The sequence below is a fragment of the Halichoerus grypus genome, chromosome 2, assembly GCF_964656455.1.
Source record: "Halichoerus grypus chromosome 2, mHalGry1.hap1.1, whole genome shotgun sequence".
NCBI lineage: Eukaryota > Metazoa > Chordata > Mammalia > Carnivora > Phocidae > Halichoerus > Halichoerus grypus.
In genome coordinates this window covers 140965296-140991514 of record NC_135713.1, presented here as the reverse complement: position 1 = coordinate 140991514, position 26219 = coordinate 140965296, and the positions used below count along the sequence as shown (strand labels likewise).

Here is a 26219-nt window from a genome sequence, read left to right as displayed (position 1 = left end):
TTTTATTTTTTTTAAGATTTATTTGAGAGAGACAGAGAAAGAGCGAGAGTGCACACATGAGCAGGGGGAGGGGCAGAGGGAGAGAGAAAGACTCTCAAGCACCCCGCAGAGCAGGGAGCCTGACGTGGGGCTCTATCTCAGGACCCTGAGATCATGACCTGAGCCAAAATCAAGAGTCAGATGCTTACCGACTGAGCCACGCAGGTGCCCTTCAAATATTTTAACGAAAGTATCAGGCATCTTATCATTTCACCCCATAAACTTCAGCATACATCTTCAAAAACTATGGACATTTTCTTACTGCAGTGCCAATATCATAACCAACAAAATTAAGGATAATTCCTTGGTATTGTGCAGTCCATATACACGATTTCCTAATTACCTCAATTCCTGCCCCCAACACACACACACACACACACACACACACACACTGTTGTAATTAGGATCCAAATAAGGGCCATATATTGCATTTGCTTATTATGTCCCTGAAGCATCTTTTGATATGGAGCAGATCCTTCTCCCTCATATTTTTCTTCTTCTCCTTCTCTTCCTTCTTTTTCTCACTTTTAAATCCCAGTGATGCATTGAAAAAAAAAAAAAAAAACAAGGCCAAGTGTCTCAAAGAACGATCCAGTACCTGCTTCCTGGTAGGATCATCTAACTCTGTTCCTCTACCTATGTATTTTCTATAAAGTGGAAATCAGACTCTTAGGACTGATTCAACTTAGGTTAAAATTTGGGGGCAAGAGGGGCTGGGTGACTCAGTTGGTGGGTGAAGTGCCTGGTACTCTTCATGAGTTCAGGTCATGATCCCAGGGTCCTGGGATTGAGTCCTGCATCAGGCTCCCTTGCTCAGTAGGGAGCCTGCTTCTCCCTCTGCCTCTGCCCCGCCCCCTGCTCATAATCTCTCTCTCAAATAAATAAAATCTTTAAAATATTTGGGGGGCAAGAACACCTGCCAAGTGATGCTATGGATTGCCTGGTGCACCACACCAGGAGACACAAGTCCAACCGTCCTGCTCTAAAAAATGCTGAGCTTCCTCACGTAGGGCCTGATGGGTTCAAGTGGGGCCATCTTGATCCTTTCTCCGTGAAACCTCCCATCGACGTTTTGTTTGGTTTCCTCCACTGATGACCATTCAGGCGGGCTGCATAGATACCCAAGGGCTGAAAGCGGAGTTTCTTTCAGGGCTGCCTGTCACCGCTGTCCTCTCTGTCCTCTTCCTTGCCTCAGCGGTGTGCACTGGACAGCACTCAGCTCAGGGCGGTGGGGTTGCTCCCATTTGGAAGGTGACTTTCCAGCTCATTCTAACTTCCCCACAGGCGCTGCTCTAAATGTTCCAAGATGGTGGGCAGTGTCCATGGAGGGAGAATGTTTAAGCTTGGAATGGGATCTCACAGTATTTACTAGAACAGTGGAAACTGGGAGAGGTCCCTGTGGCTGTCTGTTGACTGCATGTGCTTTGCATGCCAAGAAAGTATTTCTGTGCGGAGACTCTCACAGCCACATTCTCGTACAATTAGGCACAGTATTTCATGTTTCTCAGGGAGTACTTGGAGAGTCGACACTTCCCTCTCCAAGGCCATTTCCTCAACAATAAATGGGCTAGTATTTCTGTTGTTATTTTTATTTTATGAAATTCCAGAATACTTTCTGTCAATGTATCAATTTTATGTCACGGTGTTAATTCTCATCCTTTAAAAATATATATATGTAGTTTCTCTAGGGATTGCTCTGACTGTAATTGACCTGCAAAGATAATCTGACAAATCATCAAAGGTTTCTAGAAGCACCCCTCTTGCTCAGAGTGTTTTTTTTTTTTCATTTGTGGGTCGCTACACCTCTTTCTGGAGGACAGAATTGGGTGTACAGAGAGATGGTCAGGCCAAAGACTGAGTAGAGGAAATGCATCTTGGCCGTGACCTTCGGCCCTCCCCTGCTTCCCCCCTCACCTCTTCCTCCAACATGAAATGCTTCTTCGCTGCTTTTACTGTTGCTCTCAATTTTCTGCTCTTAACACCAAGGCAGAGGACTGGATCTTCTTCTTGTTGTTGTTGTTTTTCTTTCCATCGGCACTGCAGACATGGAAACAGCGTAGTTCCCAGCAAGCCAACGGGGCACAAAAATAGTGTCGTCCAGATGAGTGGGTGACGGTTGCCTGGATGGAGTGATGTGTGGGAGGCTTGTCACAAGGAAAATACTATCCTGCAGAGCAGGAGTCGATCTGCAAGCAGAGAGAATGAGGCAGGGAAGCCCTTGTCATTTTAGATGGACTGGACCATTTAGATGGTCTCTGGGTCCAAGGGCATTCATTGTCTCCTCAATGTCTTCTTCCTTTTTCTATTCTTTTTTTCTTTACTGAGGTCTAACTGACAGTGAAATCGGGTCATTTGCGACAACATGGATGGACCTAGAGTGTGTCACGCTAAGGGACATAAGTCAGACAGAGAACAACGAATACCGCATGATGGCGCTTATATGTGGAATCTAAAAAACCAACAAAATAAAACAGAACTCACAGATGCAGAGACCAGACTAGTGGCTGCCAGAGAGGAGGGGGTGAGTGAAATGAGAGAAGGCAGTCAAGAGGCATGTAAAAACCTTCTGTTCCGTGTCCCCTCCTCCCCTTGCAAAGAGCCTGAACCTGCCAACTCAGTAGGTATGGCCTCAGCCTAGGATGGTGGCGGGAAAGAGGGGGGTGGGCTGTTGGGAGGAGAAGACCTTGCTTTCAGGATCTGGGACCCGCAGCCTCAGCCTCCTGCCTGGGGCTCTTGTTGAAGGGCTGACTTCCCCCTTAACTGGGCTGTTGTTCTCCTGGGCCTTGGGAGGATCAGGCTGGACCCAAAGCATGCTGGAAGGCCCACCCCATCCTCTTCATGCCTGGGCTGAGGGCCACTGAGTCCTTAGAGATGTTCAGTGGCTCTTTCTCCCCAGGAACAGCCGCCATCCCTTTACACAAGACCTGACAGGCCACTCTACCTTTGGGGGACACTGGAGCATACAAGCTCAAGAGCCTAGAGAAGGAGGTGGGAGCCTGGGGTCAGGCTACAGGCAGCGAGAGCGGTTTCCTTCCCCCAGCCTGTCGTGCAGGGCAGTGGCACAGGGGGCCCGTGCTCTGGAGAAGCAGGGACACTGGGCTCCCTGCCAAGGCCCCTGATGCTCCAATCTTTCTCTACTCACTTCGGACTCCTTTCTTTCCTGCCCCTGTTTTGGCTACTTTTGCCCTTCCTTGTTCCACGAAAGACACAAATCTCCTCCAAGGAGTACTGATGCTTCCAGCCTCCCCAGACAGCCCCCCAAAACTGAGCATCCTCCATGAGGGGCAGGGAGAGACCCTCCACCTACTCAGTGACTTCCTTGGGACAGGAATGGGCCTCGGGTCCATCTGATCAGCCTGGAGCCCAGAGGACACCAAGGAGCTGGTTGGACCTGCATTTGGAGTTGCAAGGGGCACCTGACCCAGAGCTTGCAGCCCGAAGGCCAAGTGCACCCTGAGTTGGGAGGGCCGCTGATAACCACGCCAGGGCCCGCCTCACCAGAGGCAATGGATTTGTTGCTATGGCGAAGGTGAACTGTCTTTTTAAAAGGTCTACGAATTGTTATATGAACCTAGCAAGAAATGTCAGGCCGTTTGCTGTTGACCAAGTTTTCCTCTGTCTGCCCCGAAACCTGAAAGGAGATAAGAGACCCCAGCATTTTCTACAGCTTATTTGACATAAATCATTACGTGCAACCTGCTTTCAAGTAGCAGCTACAAGATTCTCTGCAGGCACAGGACTGGAGTGTCGGCTCCGAACAGAGACGGGGAGCTCTAGGCAAGGACCGCAGATACTGTGCCGTGTCTAAATGGGTGGACTGCTTACTATTAAAATGTTTAATTTGGGGGCGCCTGGGTGGCTCAGTCGTTAAGCGTCTGCCTTCGGCTCAGGCATGATCCCAGGGTCCTGGGATCGAGCTCCGCATCGGGCTCCCTGCTCAGCCGGGAGCCTGCTTCTCCCTCTGCCTGCCACTCCCCCTGCTTGTGCTCTCTCTCTCTGTCAAATAAATAAAATCTTTAAAAAAATGTTTAATTTTAATTTTCTTTTAAAAAAGATATATATAGTTTTATATATATAAAAAGTTCTAAATATATAAAAAAGATGATTGATATTATATATATATATATATAGTCCCCTAAGGCAGTCCTAGACTGTTTTAATATCCAATTTGTAAGAAGTAAAATTTCCACTAGACTTTAGACTGCTCCCACCATGGTTAGGGACACATGGGAAGCAGGGATGGGCAGCATGGTAATAGGCTGGAAACTTTTTTTTTTTTTTGAAGATTTTATTTTTTTATTTGAGAGAGAGAATGAGATATAGAGAGAGAGAGCTGAGAGGGGGGAGGGTCAGAGGGAGAAGCAGACTCCCCGCGGAGCAGGGAGCCTGATGCGGGACTCGATCCTGGGACTCCAGGACCATGACCTGAGTCGAAGGCAGTCGCTTAACCAACTGAGCCACCCAGGCGCCCCAGGTTGGAAACTTCTTGAAAGGATATTATATAGAAGAGAGAAAGGTGCATCTTGTGTTGTTCCAGAAGCCAAAACTAAGGAAGGGAAGTTACATAGGAGGTCATTTTGTCTTAGTATAAATAAATTAAAAAAAATTTTTTTTTATTGCAGTAAAATATACATGAAAGACAATTTACCATCTTAACCTCTTTTAAGTGCATTAACCACATTCGCACTGCGGCACAACCATCACCACCCCCCCCTCCAGAACCTTCTCATCTTCCTAAACAGTGACTCGGTACTGACTCCGCACTCCCTTCCTCCGTGACCCCTGGCAACCACCACTCTGCTTTCTGTCCCTAAGAATCCGAGCGTTTGGGCACCTCGAACAACGGGAATCATACAGTACGTGACCCTCTGTGCCTGGCTTCCTTCACTCAGGAACATCAAAGATTACGATGCTTTGTGTCCACGGTGCAGCGTGTGTCAGAATTTCATTCCTTTTTAAAGCTGAATAATATTCCATTGTATGTACGTATGGACCACATCCTGTCTATCCCTTCATCTGTCAATGGGCATGTGGGTTGTTTCCAAATTTGGGCAACTGTGAAAAATGCTGCTATGAATATGAGTGGTCAAGTATCTGAGTCCCTGCTTTTTTTTTTTTTTAAGATTTATTTATTTATTTTTTTTTTTGGAGAGAGAGAGGGAGAACGAGCAGGGGGAGGGGCAGAGGGAGAGAGAGAATCTCAAGCAGACCTCATGCCCAATGTGGGGGCTGGATCCCAAGACCCTGAGATCATGACCTGAGCTGAAATCAAGAGTCAGACGCTTAAGCAACGGAGCCACCCAGGCGCCCCTTGAGTCCCTGCTTTTAATTTTTTTCTTTTTGGTATTAAAAATATATTGTAATGAGCTAAACTAGATGAAGGATCTGTCTGCCACTGAAGACTCTAAGTTCCCCTTTACTGGAGCCAATAAAATTCCTCCAAATGCCCCGCCTTCAAAGATGCCCCCCCCCCCCCCGGAAGAGACCCCCATCTCTGAGCAGTGTATTTGACCGGTGAATCCCAAACGTGGCTCTGCATCAGAATCACACGTGGAGCATCTGAAAATATCAGAGAGCTAGAAATCTGGTGGATACCACATCAACCAAGTAGTTAAACCTAACATCAGGGATGATGAGACAAACTGACATCGTGTGTCTGCTAATGTGATGCGCATCATCAACGCAGCGTTCCTGCCAAAAACGCTCAAAGTGACTCTAACCATGAGGAAACAAAGACATTCTCACTGAAGGCCATTCTGCAAAACAGTGAAAATGTCAAGGTAATTAAAGAAAAAGTTGGAAACCGTCCTGAGGAGATTTAAGGGATACAAAAGCCAAAGGCATTGAGGATTCTTGATAGGATCAGGGATAGAAAACAAATAAACAAACAATGAAGGACATCATATGGGACAATGGGAAGTGTGCATACAGACGGTTAGATAAGAGTATTCTTAGCAACGGTAAACCTCCTGAGGATGATCATTATATAGGGGCTATGGAGGTGAACATCTCTGTTTTCAGGATAAAAATGTGGAAATATAAAAAGGTGAAGAGAAATGATGTTTGCAACGAACTCTCAAAGGGCTCAAAGCATAAACGTGTGTGTGTGTACATTAATATCTAGAAAGATAAAATAAACATGGGAAAATATTAATAATGGTGAACCTAGGTGAAGCATGCACAGAGATTATTGAACTACTCATGAAATGTTTATACGCAGTTGAAAATTTTCAAATAAACAGGGAAAAAAAGACAATAATCTAAACCCCGCTTGAGACCCTCAGAACCGGAAGGGCCAGCGGCAGGGACCTGTATTTTTAGTGAGCCCCTCATGAGGTGGTGAAATGCCCAGTATAACACCAATCTGCAAGCCAACATGCATGAACCACAAAGAGAGACGCCTCCCTGGGTACCTTCCCACTGGTAACTCTGGGATTTTCTTGAGAGCAGTGTTTCTAAGTGGGGAGAAGAAGGATCTTTGATGTTCAACAGGCTAACAATCAGGACAAAAGGGAAACAATGCCTACCTTACTCTGAAGTAAGTAGCAGGTGAGTCAAATCTTTAAATATAAAAAAATGAAACCACGAGGGGCGCCCGGCTGGCTCAGTAGGAAGAGCATGGGATTCTTGATCTCAGGGTCGTGAGTTCAAGCCTCACGTTGGGTGTAGAGATTATGTAAATAAATAAAAACTTAAAAAAGTAAAAAGGAACCATGAGAGCCCTGGAAGAAAATACAAAATACTTTTAAAATTCAATCTTGGCATGAAGAAGATCTTTCTAAGGAAGACACAAAACCTAGAACCATAAACTATTAATAAATCTGCCTGTATAAAAGTAAAAAAAAAGTTTTTCTTCCTGGCCAAAAATACTTCAAAGAACAACAAAGGACAAACTACAAATGGAAATTACTATTAACGAGACATATGGCTAAGGCTAATTTACTCAATATATAAATAAGTTTACAAATCAAAAAGAAATAGCCCTTACCAAAAACCCAACCAAAAAATGGGCAAAGGACATGAAAAGAGTTCACAGAAAAAGACACACAGAAATACAAATGCCTCATAGACATACTAAAAAGTTTGTCAACTGTTACCACAAATAAGGCAGGCAGACATTAAAATTAAACTGTGATATCATTTTTCACTTTCCAGATTTCTAGGCAGTGTTCCAAAAGTCTAATGCCAGGCTACTCTGCAAAGGCTGTGGGCAACTGGGCAGGTCCACGCACTGTTGGTGGGGTTCCCAATGGTGCAACCTCTTCAGAGGCCACTTTGGCAAAATCGATCAAAATACTAAACGCACATACCTTTCCACTCAGAAATTTCACTTCTAGGAATCTATATTCATCCATGTGTTCAAAGATGTGGGCATAAGATATTAACAGTGGCATTTTTCAAAGTAAGAGTCTGGAACTACCTAAGAGACCATCAATAGAACATTAAGTAAATATTGGAATGTCTCTATAATAGTCATCGATCTGTTGGGACAGCTATATATTGCACCACTCCTAAAAATTAGATGGATATGTGTCGATATGGAATTTTCTGTAATGGGGAAAAAAGCAAGATGGAAGACGCTTTTATGTTAAAAAAGACAGTCTGTGTGTACATTTCATGCTTGCATATCAGCAAAATGTTGTGGATAATATACAATGCACTGTTAATAGTCACTATCTCTGACCTGGGTTCCAGGGTCGTATACTATTTTCAATACTTCATACAAGCAAAATCTGGGTGGTAATATTCAGGGTGGGTGAGGGCATAAAAATAAAGATAGTCTTATAGACCATAGGTGATTGTGTAAACTGGTCCAGCCACTTTAGAGGCCAATTTGACAATGCCTACAACATTTTAAAATCCTTGTACCCTGTTACCAAACAATTCTCACTTTTGAGAATCTACCCCACAAAGACACTTGAACCAAGTCATAACATTACAGGTATCCAATAACAATTTGGGACACAACTAAAAAGTTAACCAATGAATAATGGAGAGGCCATGATATAAGGTCTGGTGGTCCATTTAATGTGGGATTAAGGCTAAGCAACTGTGGGAATTACAATGCTAACAAATTAAGCAATCTGGAAGAATTGGATGACTTCCTGGAAACCCATCAACTACCAAGACTGAAACAGGAAGAAATTGACAACCTGAACAGACCAATAACCAGGAACGAGATTGAAACAGGGATCACAAACCTCCCAAAAAACAAGAGTGCAGGGCCTGATGGATTCCCTGGGGAATTCTACCAAACATTCAAAGAAATAATACCTATTCCCCTGAAGCTGTTTCAAAAAATAGAAACAGAAGGAAATTTTCAGACTCATTCTATGAGGCCAGCATTACCTTGATCCCCAAACTAGGCAAAGACCCCATCAAAAAGGAGAATTTCAGGCCAATATCCCTGATGAATACGGATGCCAAAATTCTCAACAAGATCCTAGCTAATAGGATCCAACAGTACATTAAACAGATCATCCACCACGACCAGGTGGGATTTATCCCCGGGATGCAAGGGTGGTTCAACATTTGCAAATCAATCAATGTGATAGAACACATTAATAAGAGGAGAGAGAAGAACCATATGGTCCTCTCAATTGAGGCAGAAAAGGCATTTAACAAAATACAGCATCCTTTCCTGATTAAAACTCTTCAGAGTGTAGGGACAGAGGGAATATTCCTCAATTTCATAAAATCCATCTATGAAAACCCCACAGTGAATATCATTCTCAATGGGGAAAAGCTGAGAACTTTTCCCTTAAGATCAGGAACATGACATGGATGCCCACTCTCACCACTATTGTTCAACATAGTACTAGAAGTTCTAGCATCAGCAATCAGACAACAAAAAGAATAAAAGGCATCTGAATTGGCAAAGAAGAAGTCAAATTCTCTCTCCCTTCGCAGATGATATGATACTTTATGTGGAAAACCCAAAAGACTCCACCCCCAAATTACTAGAACTCATACAGCAATTCAGTAATGTGGCAGGATACAAAATCAATGCACAGAAATCAGTTGCTTTCTTATACACTAACAATGCAACTGTAGAAAGAGAAATTAGAGAAACGATTCCATTTACAATAGCACCAAAAACCATAAGATAGCTTGGAATAAACTAACCAAAGAGGTAAAGGACCTATACTCTAGGAACTATAGAACACTCATGAAAGAAATTGAATAAGACATAAAAAGATGGAAAAGCATTCCATGCTCATGGATCAGAAGAATAAACATTGTTAAAATGTCTATGCTACCCAGAACAATCTACACTATCAATGCCATCCCGATCAAAATACCAACAGCATTTTTCAAAGTGCTAGAACAAATAATCCTAAAATTTGTATGGAATCAGAAAAGACCCCAAATCACCAAGGAAATGTTGAAAAAGAAAAACAAAGCTGGGTGCATCAAGTTGCCTGATTTCAAACTATATTACAAAGCTGTGATCACCAAGACAGCATGGTACTGGCACAAAAACAGACACATAGACCAATGGAACAGAATAGAGAGCCCAGATATGGACCCTCAACTCTACGGTCAACTAATCTTCGACAAAATAGGAAAAAATATCCAATGGAAAAAAAGACAGTCTCTTCAATAAATGGTGCTGGGAAAATTGGACAGCTATATACAGAAGAATGAAACTCAACCATTCTCTTATACCATACACAAAGATAAACTCAAAATGGATGAAAGACCTCAATGTGAGAAAGGAATCCATCAAAATCCTAGAGGAGAACATAGGCAGTAACCTCATCAACATTAACCACAGCAACTTCTTTCAAGACATGTCTCCAAAGGCAAGGGAAACAAAAGCGAAAATGAACTTTTGGGACTTCATCAAGATAAAAAGCTTCTGCACAGCAAAGGAAACAGTCAACAAAACAAAGAGGCAACCCACAGAATGGGAGAAGGTATTTGCAAATGACACTACAGAGAAAGGGCTGGTATCTAAGATCTATAAAGAATTTCTCAAACTTAACACCCAAAAAACAAATAAGTCAAAAAATGGGCAGAGGACATAAACAGACACTTCTCAAAAGAAGACATACAAATGGCTAACAGACACATGAAAAAGTGTTCATCATCATTAGCCATCAGGGAAATTCAAATCAAAACTACATTGAGATACCACCTTACACCAGTTAGAATGGCAAAAATTGACAAGGCAAGAAACAACAAATGTCGGAGAGGTTGTGGAGAAAGGGGAACCCTCTTACACTGATGGTGGGAATGCAAGTTGGTACAGCCACTTTAGAAAATAGTGTGGAGGTTCCTCAAAAAATTAAAAATAGAGCTACCCTATGACCCAGCAATTGCACTACTAGGTATTTACCCTGAAGACACAGATGTAGTGGAAAGAAGGGCCATATGCACCCCAATGTTCATAGCAGCAATGTCCACAATAGCCAAACTGTGGAAAGAGCCGAGATGCCCTTCAACAGATGAATGGATAAAGAAGATGTGGTCCATATATACAATGGAGTATTACTCAGCCATCAGAAAGGATAAATACCCAACTTCTGCATCAACATGGAAGGGACTGGAAGAGATTATGCTAAGTGAAATAAGTCAAGCAGAGAAAGTCAATTATCATGTGGTTTTACCCCTTTGTGGAACATAAGGAATAGCATGGAGGACATTAGGAGAAGGAAGGGAAAAATGAAGGGGGAGAAATTGGAGGGGGAGACTAACCATGAGAGACTATGGACTCCGAGAAACAAACTGAGGATTTTAGAGGGGAGGGGGATGGGGGGATGGGGGGATGGGTTAGCCCGGTGATGGGTATTAAGAAGGGCACATATTGCAGGGACCACTGGGTATTATATGCAAACAATGAATCAAACTACATCAAAAACTAATGATGTACTGTATGGCGACTAACATAATAAAAAAAAACTGTGGGAATTATAATCCCCAATAGATTATAAACTATAATTTCTATTATAAATCTTGACAACGTAAAAATACTAATATGACGAATAATAACCAGAAGATAGAAGAGATGTGGGATGATAGATGATAATTCTTTTTTTTTTTAAGATTTTTTTATTTATTCATTTGAGAGAGAGAGAGTGAGTGAGGGCAGGAGCAGGGGGGAGGGTCATTGGGAGAGGGAGAGGTAGACTCTGGGCTGAGCAGGGAGCCCGAGGTGGGACTCGATCCCAGGACCCTGAGATCATGACCTGAGCCGAAGGCAGATGCTTAGCTGACTGAGCCACCCAGGCTCCCTGATAGGTGATAATTCTAATAACCACATCTCTCATAGCAAATTGAGTTACTCAGTCTGTCAGTCTGAAGCATATAGTTAAAAAATATATTTGCCAACTACTTAATGATTTACATAATCTCTTTCCTTCCCTTGCTTTTCTTTTTCTTTTTTTTTTTTTTAAGCCTACTTAAAAAAACTCACAACCTGAGGGTGAACTCACAACCGTGAGATCAAGAGTCACATGCTCTACTGACTGAGCCAACTAGGCGCCCCTGCTTTGCTTTTTCCATAATCAACTTCCCTCACTTTACTAGGATCATTTAGGAAATAATATCTCTTATGGTAAAGAAGCATTTACCCAAAGTTCATCAGTCTTTCAGGTTACTCAGGGCCATGGCACCTGCATGTGGATACTGTGTACTGCCCAGTCCTACAGGGGCTGTAACATAAACACACCCCCTTCTAGGGTTGGGCAGTGCTCACCTGCACAACTGCACATGGCAGCCCACGTTTATGACAGTTTTCTTTAGTTCTAATATTTAAGTATAAAGTTAATGATTTTCCATTAAATGTAGCTTATACAACAAGAGCCCACTGAGCCCAAGTACTTTTCTTTAGAGTGCAAAGTGGTGGTTAGCATGCTGGTTCGAGAGTCAGACTGCTTGGGTTAGACTCCTGACTAGCTAGCTGTGTGATGTGGGGAAAATGACTCAGCCTCTCTGTGTCCCAGCTTCTTCATCCATAAAACACAATAATTACAGCCCAACTGGTAGTTGAGAAGATTTCACGAAATAATCCATGCACACTGTTTAAGCTGTGAAACCAAGACACTCAATCTGATTGGAAGGAGAGAAACAAAAGGAAGGACTCTGGTCTCTCACACTATTCTGTGGTCCTAGAAGGGGTAGCTCATGTGATTCTAGTTCAGGAGAGAATTCTGCCCACCTCAGGCATTCGCCTATTTTCCAATTTCTCATGGCTTAGGGTGGCAATATGAATATTTTGGTATGAACTTTTTAAATGACCATCAAATACAACCAATGGAACAAATCTTGTGCATGTCTCCCTTTTCTAAACAAACTAACAAAACCCCCCAAAAACCCCCAAAGCCCAAAAAAACAAAAAATCCCCCTGCAGTTTAAAGACTGTGCCGAGAAGCTATTATAATATCCTCATTCAGTATGCTTATTAAGTACATTCTAATTTTTACCATTTGTGAATTGCTCTGAAGAGTTTTCGAGAGGACAGCCTGTTGCAGTTGATCTGCAAATTTGAAAACCAACTAGGTTCCTGGTGAACAGTAACTTCCCCTCTGGGGGCTGCGCAGGGAGGGCTCTGCTGTGACTTCATCACTGTATTAAGCTCACCTGTCACCAAGAAAAAGCGATGGGTGTGCACACAGCGGATTACAGAAACAGCCTGAACCAATATTGGAAAGCACTCTCTGTATACATTATTTATTGTTTACGCCAGGGAACGCAAATTTATTCTGTTTTGAGGAGAACGGAGGTTCATTGAAGGAGACGCTGTGACAGGGAATCATCAAAACCCAGCACCTTCCTGCCTAGAATGTAAACCAGCCTCACAAAATTAAATACTTGGTGTGTTTTCGAAGCCCTAATCAGTGGTAGGCCCTCACGGAAACACACACACGCATTTATGCGGAGTTGGACACAACTGGCAGGCTCTGCTGGACAGAGCGCTCCGACTCACGAGGCTTTCTAGATGTTGACCTCCAGCATCTCCCATTGGCCCGCCATGGGCCCGCCTGTCTGCTTCCCAGTCACGGGCCAGAGGAGACCAACACATACACACATACATATTCACGAGGCATAGCTTAATATATATCTCAGAAAAATAAAAAATTACCACCAACAAAGAAACCCAACCCTAATTCTGCACAGTTGAGTCTTCTTCCTACTCTTGTGATTTCCTGAGGGACTCGCTTTCTACGTCTGTACTTGCATACTCCTCTCATCTGTTTGCTCATCAGTAGGGACGGCACGTCCTCATATCATGACACTCCCTCACCCCCTTTTGGAAGACTTACTATTTAAAAATGGATCTTGTTTTGTTTTTTTAAATGGCTATAATAATCACTCAGTTTAAAATTCGAAAGTTTATATAGACAGAAGGATAAACAGGGAAAAACCTTCCCTTCCCCGACTCCCAACCCCTCAGCTCCCTTCCTCAGAGATGACCAACGTTCGCACTTTCTCGCTACCTTTATGAGAAAGTAGTGGAAGTCCAGAATCAGATGCTAGGGACATAGTCACAAGATGGCTTCAGGGACTATGTTGGGCCCCGTTGCCTACATTTTTCAAGCCCGTGGAACTGCACAGTGATAATGCCAGCAACAAGGTCCTCGAAGATTCTAAAGCTCTTCTAAATGGCCGGTGAAAGGGTCAACTAATTTAAACGGCATCAGTGTTCGTGCATTTCATTGAATTCTGGTTCTTTGAAAGCTGATAACCTGAGTATGACCACAACGGATGGCTCAGTAAGACACAGCGATTAATTAGAACACACCAGATGCCTATGATGCCAATGAAGGAAGTCTTCCAAATCAAGAAGTGCATTAATAAATCATCCGCTAAAGACAGAGATCATCTCTTCCACTGTAGACTATTAGGCTCATACCTAAACCACACTTGGAAAATAAATGTCTTTATATTAATAGTTTGCAAATTCAGCAGTGTCCCTCTTTGCAAACAACTGTGGTGACCTGAGGCCAAGCAAGAGTAAACCACCCTCTTATGAAATTTTGTTCTAGAGTGGACAAAGGTTAAAGCTTATTATAGGACAGCTGGGGTTTCACAGCCGATGTCAAAATCCATATATTTAGAAATCTTACTCAGTTTGCTTTGTGCCTCGTCTGCCCTGTCAGTCACTGCTGGCTAGCCACGGGCGGACCCAACAATGAGAAGCTTGTGGCTTTGTGTGCTTCCCACGTGCCCACAAACCGTGGCCCCTTCGCTCTGCCTGTTGCTCTCCACCCCTGACCCCTGATCCTGCACCCGAGTGGTTCACTCCCATGGTGGCCACCACCCCCTGAGCGCACCCCTCCTCTGGTCCCTTAGGTGCCTGCTCTCAGGCACCACTGAATCAGCCATAGCTACTTATTCTTACGTAATTCTTTTAGAACTTACTCATGTTATGCTATCTTGCTATCTTGAAGTTGAATCTGTATTTTAGATATTTGTCAAAAATACATTGTTCTCCTGCATTCATTTATATCTACCCACCACCTGTCGCTTTGAGTATCTTGCAGCAGAAGAATTGGCAGATTAAGTCAACCATAAAGAAGAGAGAGTGTGGGGATGTGACAGAAGGCAAAGGCTAAATGCCTCACTGCTTTTATCACCATCATCACCATCATCATCACCACAGTCACCACCATCATCACCGTCACCATTATCATTGTCACCATCATCATTACCACCATCACCATCACTATCATCACCATTATCATCATCATCATCACCATCACCATCATCACCATCACTATGGTCACCATCACCATCATCATCACCATCATCACCATTATCATCACCATGGTCACCATCATCATTGTCACCATCATTACCGTCATCACCATCATGATCACCATGGTCACCATCAGCATCACCATCATCATTGTCACTATCATCATCCCCATCATTACCATCATCACCATCATCATCACCACCACCACCATCACCACCACCATCACCACCACCACCATCATCCTAAAGAAGAAAAGCTCATACTTTTGGTGCCAGGGCCTATGCCAGGCTTTTCATGGGCATCACCTCGCCAAGTCTCCTTATAAGTAGTTCCTGGAAGGAGCAGCTATTGTAATCTCCATTGCACAGATGAGAAAGCTGAGGCTTTAAGAGCCTCAGAAGGATATGACTTCTCTAAGAACACACACCTACAAGCACCAGAGTCAGAACGGTCTGACTCTGGAAACTGGGCTCTTCAACGCTAAGCAATACCACCTCCCCTGGGGGCTGGCCGAACTCTTGCAAAGACCACTTAAGGCCCTTAAAAGGGCAATTCCATATTGAGATGGAAAATCCAACCATGGCTTCCCTAACCTGCTGTAAATGCAGATGATCAAAGAGTTGTATGTAAATCAAACTCTTGGAAATGAAATCCTATTCTATTTTTTTTTTTTTTTAAAGATTTTTTTATTTATTTATTTGAGACAGAGAGAATGAGAGAGAGAGAGAGAGAGAGCACATGAGAGGGGGGAGGGTCAGAGGGAGAAGCAGGCTCCCCGCCGAGCAGGGAGCCCGATGCGGGACTCGATCCAGGGACTCCAGGATCATGACCTGAGCCGAAGGCAGTCGCTTAACCAACTGAGCCACCCAGGCGCCCCTGAAATCCTATTCTAAATCCACCAGGGAAGATTGTTTCATTCCTTCACCAAGCAAAGAAAAATAGGATGGCAACACAATTTGTTCCAGTAGATCTATTTGATAAAGTTAGATTTTTTTTAATATCTATGACTACCTTAGAGTTGGGTTGGAGTGCTGAGCCCTGACCCTCCCCTGAGCCCAAATTCACTCCCTGCTGGCACTGAGGATACCTTGTGATGCGGACAGAAGAGAGAGAAAGCCCACCTCCCCATCTGCCATGCCAGGAATTGCTGGCTGAAGGCTAGGGTGGCAGGAATCGGCGCTCCTTTGGGAGGAAGAGAAGGAGGAAGAGGAGGAGGCATAAAATATGCATGAAGCAGATTTGCACGGATGGCTAAGTGAATTCCTCAGTTAGCCCACCACTTACTGCTCAGCTCCAGCAGCAAAAGGAAGGTAGCAGTGCTTTGAGTCAGATACCCTTCATGAAGCTATTTGAAATCTTCTGAGGAAAACAGAGTCAACAAATGTCTTGCATAACATGTCCGTGCAGCTTCTCCTGCAGACGAGGTCAGCTGTATGTCAGTAGCTAGAATCTCCCTGTAATTCCCTGAACATTCTGTTGGATCCAGAAGGAAGGGCCTTCAGCCCCAGGACTGTAGTCAGCAGACAGCCTTCACGTGTTGGCACCATCGGGGATTGTCTCAACTGTGCCCAAGGTCATGTCCTTCCCAAAAGACTCCCACAGATGGGTTGTTCACAAGGGCCCAGCCATGTTGGCCCACTCTGGGACAGCCCTCTGACAGGCTCCTGACAAGGAGAGAGCTCTCCACGGGCTGTCTGAGGCCATGGACCTGCATGTCCCCTCAACTGCTCTCTGCTCCGCCCTCTCTCCGCCACAGGTGTTGATCCCAGGCATGTGCCTTGACACAAACCCTTTACCCAACATTCCATCTCAGAGGCGACCTCCCAGAAACCTCAGCCTGCAACAAGCATCCACACAAACATCTGTAAAACAGAAATGATTGTAGCATTAAGGGGAAGGGTCTTACACTCATTGGGTATAAAATCTAGGAAGCCAGACTAAAGTTAGCTGAGAATTTGCCCCCGTGTTTCCTGTTTTCACGGTGTCAGTATTAACAAGAATGACTGCTTCCAACTACTTCAAATAAGGTATAAATCTATACAGTTTATTCATCAGCCCATTTCTCTTCCATGGAAAATTCCCCTGCAATCAAATTATTTGGATACACTTCCCCTTTATTTGGTAGGCATAACGGATTGCAAAAAAAAATGGCTCCAATTCTTCCTGCGTCTGTTGCCTTTAGCAATGTGACCCTTTGTAACACTTCCAATCAAGACATAAGCTAAACCTTGAATCAGGGATGGCCTTGTGTCTTGCCTTGGCAAATGGAACGTGATGGAAATGATGTCATGCCAGTTCCAAGGTAGGCCTTGAACACTTCTGCTCTCTCTCTCTCGGAACCTTATGCAGCCAACTACGTGGAAAAGCCTGGGTAAGCCCCCAGGGAGGTGAGGAGGCTATATAACAAGCTGAGACCACCCCACAGCTCCCAGCCAACCTAGCCGACTCACGGCTGAGCCCAGCCAAGACCAGAACTTCCCAGAAAAGCTCAGCCACAAAATTGTCAGCTACAGAAATAGCTTCTGTTGGAACCCACAAGTTTTGGGGTAGTCGATTATGCAGCAAACACTGTCTGCTGAAATAAGAGTGGTTATTTCCAAGACTGATTCTGAAGACTGCATTTGGGGGCAAATTGGTCCATTTACAAAAACCTATTAAGATCCGAGTCAAGGATATTAAGTAGAGGGCAAGGAATACAGAAAATACTCTCTATAGGTAGAGTTAAAATTGCAATTTGAAAAACGGCTCAAGACAAAACGGCTTAGTCCAAGAAATGAACTTCCAGGCAAGTATATAGAAAAAAATCTGTGGTTAAGTTGGGAGTGTGAGAACCGTGACCTTTGAAAGTCCCCATGTGACCTGCTGTTCCCTTCTCTGTCCTATGGCCACAGAGTGGAGAACTACAACAGGAAATTAGAGAACCTTTAGGAACCCCGCACTCTCCCCTTGCCTGCCACGGAATACAACAAATGAAAAAAGAAAACCTCTATTTGTCCAGGAACAGAATAAACAGTCTTTGGCTTTTTAAAATAAAATTATTTCAGAGCTTAACCCTAATACTTGTTCCAGTATTTGGTGCAAAAAGGTGGTTGGCCTGGTGGCCATTTCCTAGGGGAAAAAAAAAAAAGTCTCCCCGGTCCCTGCCCCAGGTCCTGACATAAACCTGGTTCCTTTTCTGCTGTTGTGCTCCTCCAGATCGATTTGCCCAGAGCAACTGTTTCCACCGGCCACTTTGACTCCGAGCCAGGTGTGCATTCCTCTGATAATCTAGCGCCTGGGGTGGTGGCTTGCTGAGTCATAGTTCGACTTCAGAAGTCAGACGCCTTCACTTCAATCTCCAACGCGAAATTTCCTGCAAATTCAACATCGGTTCACACAGGCTTTTGAACCTCTTAAAAACCCCTTTGACTTCCCGATACTTCTCATTTCTCCACCCTCGATGCTTAGGATGCACCTGCCTTAATTGGGTTACTTCCTGCTACCCTGCAGCTGGAAGAAGCTGCAATAGGCAGAGTGTTTACAAGCCTCTGGGGTGGTATTCACCTACTGACTCACCGTGTGGCCACAAAGAACCTTCCACGTGGGCATCTGGCCCTCGGCAGAATATATAATTAGCGTGCATGCTTTAGCAAGGTACTCAGAAGGTCCTGTTAGCAGGTCCCATTAAATCTTCTTAAACTAGAGCCTCGACCTCTCAATAACTTCCTTATATTTGCATGAGTCCCTCGGCAAGGTTACAATGCCATCTGACAGGACAGGATTTGCACTCAGAGAAAGACAAGACACGAACGAGAGTGGCAGCCCCTGCCATCCACCAGCATCTAGATGGCGAGGAACTTCTGAAACATGCCATTCTTCTTCTTAACAAACTCCTTGGAGGTATTTCCTATCCGACCCAGCTCAAGCAAGTATGTTCATTTGCAAGTGTAGGGTCATCACGGTGGAGGGTGGCGGTGGCAGAGGGTAAAGGCGTGGGCACACTAGTCTACTCCTGGGACACATTCCCTCTCCCTTCCCTTACGCAGAGATAAAATCTGATCAAGATGAACATCAAGTGTGGTCTTTAAAGGAGAAAGTCTCAAAAGGGTAGCTCAAGGCATATGGGGATGTAGGCGTCTAAGGAGGACGATGAACCCCTTGGGCTCTACCCGTGGGCTAATGCAACAGTAGGGAGTGCAGACAGGTGTTCTCCTGACTCATCTGAAAAGAGTTCTTCCTGGGACCCCTCCAGCTAATGAATGTACAAGCACCCAGGGATCACATAAGAACTGTACCTGTTAATTAACGAACTGTTGACAACGTCAGGGGACACATTATCATGTTATGCATTTCTCAGCTTTGCTGGTGGGAGAATTTTTTTTATTTGTGTGTGTGTATATATATATATATACACATATATACACACATTTTTAAAGATTTATTTATTTATTCGAGGGAGACAGCGTGTGTTGAGAGTGAGAGCATGGGGGGAGGGGCAGAGGGCAAGAGAACCTCAAGCAGACTCCATGCTGAGTGTGGAGCCCAACGAGGGGCTCGATCTCATGACCCTGAGGTCATGACCTGAGCCAAAACCAAGAGTCGGACACTTAACTGACTGAGCCACCCCGGCACCCCTGGTTGCAGATTTTTAAAATAAAACCTTGAGTTTCTACCATTATAACTTTTAAACAGGTGTTCAATATTTTGAAGCTAATAAATATGTTAAGTATTTGTAAGAATTACATGCATTTCTCTGTGTTTACAGTAAGGATACTTTCTTGTGCAGTTTGAGCATTTATGTACTCAAAGGTTTTTAAGTTTAAGAAATATATATATACATAAAACAACCAAACAGATGAGCTGTAAGTAGGAAATGTTAATGCAACATTAGGGAAAAGGTCACATAGAATATGAAACGAATAAAATGCTACAAATGAAGAGAGAAAAAGTAAGAAGAATTCAGTAAGAAGAAAGTTAAAAAATCTGAAGAGTAGATACAGACTAACACAAATAATCTCTGGATGTGAATAAATCAATTAGCCGTAACGAAAGAGAGAAACCCAAGAACCACCTGGTATAAACAGGCCTGGAAAGTAAGGCTTTGGGGACACAAGTTAAATGCAATATTTAGTTAGTAAATACGAACACTTTCTCAGACAGGGGATGTAGTTCTGGGAAAAGCTGAATTGAAGACGCAAGTTCTTGGGGTGTCTCAGCATCTGTATGGGTGTGTGTATATTATTTTATTTTTTATTTTTAAAGATTTTATTTATTGTGGGGTGGGGAGAAAATCAGCAGTGGGGGAGAGGCAGAGGCAGAGGGAGAAGCAGACTCCCCGCTGAGCAGGGAGCCCGACATGGGACTCGATCCCAGGACCCTGGGATCCTGACCTGAGCTGAAGGTAGACGCTCAACCGATGGAGGGCCCCCTGCCTGGCGCCCCAGATGTGTGTGTTTTAGCCACAGCGGCTGGAGCCACCAGCTTCTCCTATTGGTTTTGAGTCACCAGCTGGTCAGGCACCTCGATACCCAGGGCCTTGTCACCACTTAATTGGCTGTGGGTCTGTTTCATCACTTTGTTCTCAAGTTATAGGCATGGCAATAACACAGATAATAGTAACAACTTATATATATTATTCATATGGAAGCTTTATCGAGAGCTCATGGTCCACAAGGCTCTGTTTCAACCCTTGGCATATAATGTGGCCTGGATCCTTCATACAACGATTACGACCCTCACCGTACAGACAAGGAGTCTGAGACGGGGTTCCTAGTCTTAAGCTCGGGTCCGCGTTTACTACTTTTCCAGTGTCAGAGTTTTCTGGGCTGATGTGAGGTGGAAACCCACGCTCAGGAACTTTCTGGCTTGCGCACGAACTATGCTGGACCCTGACCCACCGCAGTCTTGCTTCCCTTGGCCAGTGGTTCCCAAAGCAGCTTGTCTGGAGCCTGCCTCACAATGACATGGTGCCCAGGACACAGAGCTAGTGACACATGGGTTTGTGGCCAATGGTGGGCATGACCTCTAACCCAAGCTTGCTAAGGAACTGAATTATCTCATGGACTGAACAATTTCGCTGACTAGGCGAAACCCATGGGTCAAAGAACAAAAGAGAATCGGACAGGCCAAGGTTCAAATCTCAAGCCTACCACTTACTCGGTGTGATTATGGACAATTTAACCTCTGTAAGCCTCTGGTTTCCTTCTACAGCAAAAAGATGAAAGGAATTCCATTTTACCTGCAGCATGAAAAATTTAAGTAAAAAAAAAAAAATCTAAATAGACTCAAGTTTCCCAGAGTCAGCATTCCTAACAGCCAAAAGGCCTTGCCAGAGAGGTTATGGAATCCTCCTTTTTGTAAACCTTTAAAACGATGACAGCCTCGTTACTCAGAGAGGCTGGAGTGTAATCCTGGTGGTCTGGGAAGGACTTAACAGGTCTCTGGTCTCTTAATATCAATATTGGTGACACTCTTCTGCTTCTATTTGTTTAACAAAACTTAATTTGGGGCGCCTGGGTGGCTTAGTCGGTTAAGCATCTGCCTTCGGCTCAGGTCATAATCCCAGAGTCCTGGGATCAAGCTCCGCCTCGGGCTCCCTGCTCGGTGGGGAGCCTGCTTCTCCCTCTCCCACTCCCCCATGCTTGTGTTCCCTCTCTTGCTGTCAAATAAATAAATAAAATCTTTAAAAAAAAAAAAAAAAGGTAATTTTGACATAATCACTTTCTTGTTTGCCCCTGCCCACATTCCAAACTTCATCGAAATGCATTAAAAAAAAATCAAGATATTTTGGTTCGAAAATTATTGGCCACTTCTCTGTTTCAAGATTCAGAAACCCCCCATTCAAACCTAAGATGTACCCGACAGTCTTTACCAATATGCCAAAAGGTAGCAAAACCAGTCGATTACTTCCATGCATCAGTGAAATGAATGAGCAGAGACAGAGGGAAGATGAGTAATGGTTACCTTAAACAAACTACTTAGCAATCACCTTTTTGTGCCCGAGTCCCGCATTTCATTAACTGAGGCCTCGTCTACTTTTCATGCTAGCCAGAAAGTGGGGAGAAAGACAAGTGGATCAGGTGGACAGGTGGATAGAAGGTGAGATGGTGAATTTTAGGCACCCATAAAGGAAGAGAGCCAGCCTGAGTAAGTGAATGAATGAGACAGGGGCATTGCTGGAGAAAATCAGCTCAGTGTTTCGGCTCGAGGGTGGACCAGACCCAGGAAGGGTTTCTGGCTGAGCATTGCTCAACAGTCTAAAAGTGCAGACACATTCATTGCGTCCACGGCGCAGGCCTGCCACACCACCTTCTGAGGGTGTCCCACCACCGAAAACTGCCTGTCACAGTGGGACGTGTCTATAGGCAAGTGAGCAACCCAGAGAATTCGTTCCACGATGCCACAAATATTGACTCGGGCTTTGCTGGGGAGGCACAGGGGACCAAGACCTAATCCTTGCTCTCAGGAGACCTGCAGTTCAGTAGGAAAACAGCACAGGTATAGAAGGCGTTACAGGAAAGCATGAGAATCACAATGGGGGAAACCGAAGTGACTCGTCTGGGGGGAGGGGGGTTGGGGCATTGTTAAAGAGAAACCAAGCCTACACTGGGTCAAGGTGGTCAAGGCAGATGTTACTCAGTAACGACTGGAGTTGGGGAAAGAGATCTCAAGATGGACTGAGCTCAATTCTGAATACAGCAGCGACAGCTGGGGATCAGGTGCCGGTAAGCGGAGCGAGGCGGTCAGCGGATAGAAAGTCACTAAGAGGAGACATCCAGGGTTGGGGATTCTTGCTGAACTGGCCAAATAGGAATTTTGCTGGAGGCAGGCCAGGGAGTTGGGTGTCAAGGGGCGGGGGGGCGGGGGACAAGGAGGGTGATCAGATACCAAGTGGGGGGCGGGGAGGTCTCACTAAACAGACTGAGCAAGAGTCTTGCTAAAACTGCACCTCAGCAGGCCAAGGACAGGGCCCAAGGTCGGGGCCTAGTCAACATGAGGGCTCACGGGAGGCTTTGGTCAGAAGAGAGACTTGGTCAGACTGCTTCCTGCAGAAAAGGCATATTTAGGCTGAAGGCTGACAGAAGTTGCACGGCGGGGGGGCAGGTTTCCAAGCAGAGAGAAGGGCGAGTGTGAACTCCCCAGACGGGAGGGGAGCCCCGCATATTTGGCAAAGAGGACAAAGCCGGTTATGTTGGCGGGCGAAGTCTGGGGCAAAGAGGATCGGAAGTCAGACTAGAGACAATAAGCGAGAGAGATTTTGCAGCCTTCGCAAACCGTATCAGAAGATCAGATATGTCCTAAGGCCCAGCGGGGAAGGTTTCCCTGGGGGACTACGAGTTTGATTTCTCCAGCCTCCAGGCTGCCAGACAGGGTGGAGAGGCAAGGCCAGAGGCAGGGAGGCAAGACTGGAGGTGGGCCACAGAAACGGTATGAGTTCATACAAGTGCATGAGGGTGACAGCCTGGGGCTGGAGAGAAATGGAAAGATTAAGACATTTTGCAATTAGGAACAGTAGCACTTGAGGGGCGCCTGGGGTCAGTTGGTGGAGCGTCTGCCTTCGGCTCAGGTCATGATCCCAGGGTCCTGGGATCGAGCCCCGCATCGGGCTCCCTGCTCGGCAGGGAGCCTGCTTCTCCCTCTCTCTGTTGCTCCCCCTGCTTGTGCTCTCTCTCTCTTTCTCCCTCTCAAATAAATAAAATCTTTTTTTTTTTAAAGGAATAGTAGCACTTGATTTAGTGGCAGGATTTAGTGACAGGAGAGAGAAAGTCAAGAACAACTCCCAGGAAGCAGACTTTGTCCACTGGAGAGATATTAAAGTTAGCAACATTGCTGGAAGAACAGCTTGCAGGGGAAGACGATGATTGGCTTGACACACACTGAGTCTGAGTTTTCAGACGTTCAAGTTGGGAGCTCAGGCATTGAACGCCTGTTCTCTTCAGTTCTGATGGTGCCTTGCATTGTCTCTTGAGGGCTGACATGGTGGCCTCCCGTCATGCCTTGCTGATTATCTGGGACTTGTTCTGAGGGCTCACCTACACCAGGGGAGGTGGGTAGCCAGGACAGAAAGAATAGTGGAAGGGGCAGCATCAAAAAGGATAAGCAGTTCCTCTTTTCCCTCTTCTCTTTCTAGAAGCCTCCCCAGTCCCGCTTCTAAGAACAAAGTCCAGGAGATATCATGCACTTCCCAATTCACACACCAAAGGTACGATTAATAGCCTATAGGAAACGGGGCACCTGGGCAGTTCAGTCAGTTAAGCGTCCGACTCTTGATTTCGGCTCAGGTCATGATCTCAGGGTCATGCGATCAAGCCCCACATGGGGTTCTGCACTGGGTGCAGAGCCTGCTTCAGATTCTTTCTCTCCCTTCCCCTCTGCCCCTCCCTACCACCTCCCTCTCTAAAAAAAACCACATTATTTTAAAAAGTATTTTATTTATTTATTTGACAGAGCACAAGCAGGGAGAGTGGCAGGCAGAGGGAGAGAGAAGCAGGCTCCCTGGAGCCTGATGTGGGGCTCGATCCCAGGACCCTGGGATCATGACCTGAGCTGAAGGCAGACGCTTAACTAGCTGAGCCACCCAGGTGCCCCCCAAATTTAAGTAAATAAATTAAATAAATGTAATTAAATGAATAATTAAATAAATTAAATAAATAAGATAGCCTATAGGACAACTTTCTACAAAAAACCCAACTCATAAAGTGATTTGGAGGCATTTTACGGGGAAGATTAAGATGCCTTCCCATATACATTCTTCAACCTGGGTAGAAGCATAAAGTTGCGTGAAGAAAGCAAGTTGCATAATGCAACAAAAATAATGAAAGTCCTCTTACAGAGATAATATGGAGATAGCTAGTTGTTGACCTGCAGGGAAGGAGAGAGGAGAATGGGATAATGGAGAAATAGGAAGGATACCTCAACCATATCTGTAATAATTTGTTAAAGTTTATTTAAAACAAAGAGCTGGAGCGCCTGGGTGGCTCACTCAGTTGAGCGTCCGACTCTTGGTTTCGGCTCAGGTCATGACCTCAGGGTCGTGAGATCGAGCCCCGTGTTGGGCTCTGTGCTCAGCTGGGAGTCAGCTTGAGATTCTCTCTCCCTGTCTCCCTTTGCCCTTCCCCCTGCTCGCACTCTCCCTCTCTCTCTCAAATAAATAAATCTCTAAAATAAATAAATAAAAATAAAGAGCTGATGCATCTTTGGCAAAATGTTAACATTTGTTAAATCCGGGAGCTTGGCAGATGTATTTATTTAAAATTTTCCCCTCATAAGATTTCCAAATTAAGTAGCCACCGCCCACCCCTCCAGGAGGTGGCGCTAAACCCCATCCTTCCCAAGAGTGGGTGGGACTTTGTGACCCACTTCCAGAGACTTGACAGAGTGGGGAAAGAAATAAGCGATAACCATTCAGTGAAGAAACCTGGTGGGTACCACCTTCAGCAGATGATAAAGCTTAACCTCACCAGAGATGTCGTGGGGTAACACATACCCCTGACATGATGTGACCAGAAGGACACGTCGCTTCTGTGGCATCCTTCCGCCAAACCCATAACCCCCGTTAATCATGAGAAAACAAGAGGCAGCCCCATCCTACAGGACACCTGGCCAGTACCCCTCCAGACTGTCCATCATTAAAAAGAAGGAAACAGTGAGAGACTGTCACAGACCAGGAGGACACGAGGGAGACGTGGCCACTGGATGCAATGTGGTCGCGTGGACTGGAATCTGGAACAGAGAGAGGACATGAATATAAAAGGGGGTGAAATCCAAATTTAGTCTGGAGTTTAGTTAATAGCAACATATGCATGTTAGTTTCTCAGTTGGGACAGATGTACCTTGGTTGTTACGGAAGACATTAACCAGAGGGAAAACTGGACGAAGGGGACATATGAAAACTCTCTGTCCTGTCAATGCAACTTTTCTGTACCTCTGACATTATTCCATCAGAAAAGTTTATTTTTAAGATTTTATTTATTCATTTGAGAGAGAGAGCATGAGCAAGCGGAGGGGGAGAGGGAGAAGCAGGCTCCCCACTGAGCAGGGAGCCAGATGTGGGGCTCAATCCCAGGACCCCAAGATCATGACCTGAGCTGAAGGCAGATGCTTAACCAACAGAGCCACCCAGGCACCCCAGAAAAGTTTATTTTTTTTAAAAAAAGGACTGTATGCCGTCAAGAACCCTCCAATTCAAATGGAAACCGGCAAGGGGTCACTGCGCCTTAGGGAATCACGACACATGATGAAAATACAGGGGTCCCTCGCTTCCCGGTGCAGATGAAGAAGGAAGGGAGCTGTGGACCTCAGTTTTTCAGAAAACTGAAACTAAACCTTCCGTCACACACACACACACACACACACCAGCTTACTTTTTCAGTTCTTTTTTGATGGCAAGGGTTCAAAAGCGGATGATAAAATCTCCTGCCCTTTGAACAGAGGACAGTAGGTGTAATGGAATACTTTCTTGGTGAATCAGGGTCACTGGTGAGAACATCTGCTATTA

At 44.9% G+C, this 26219-nt stretch overlaps 1 long non-coding RNA gene across 2 annotated transcripts in view; it reads right to left on the bottom strand.

Moving 5' to 3' along the window:
- The window catches only part of LOC118541488 (uncharacterized), a 38122-nt gene extending 21848 nt beyond the window's left edge, over nucleotides 1-16274 (bottom strand). Inside the window, exons 1-3 of one of the 2 annotated variants that reach the window (XR_013445864.1) lie at nucleotides 15831-16274; nucleotides 7350-7459; nucleotides 6567-6761 (exon numbers count right to left, since the gene is read on the bottom strand). This is a non-coding gene — a long non-coding RNA (uncharacterized LOC118541488). The remainder of the gene's footprint in view (nucleotides 1-6566; nucleotides 6762-7349; nucleotides 7460-15830) is intronic. The other variant, XR_013445865.1, reaches the window with a different exon arrangement.
- Between the last annotated feature and the right edge of the window lie 9945 nt (nucleotides 16275-26219).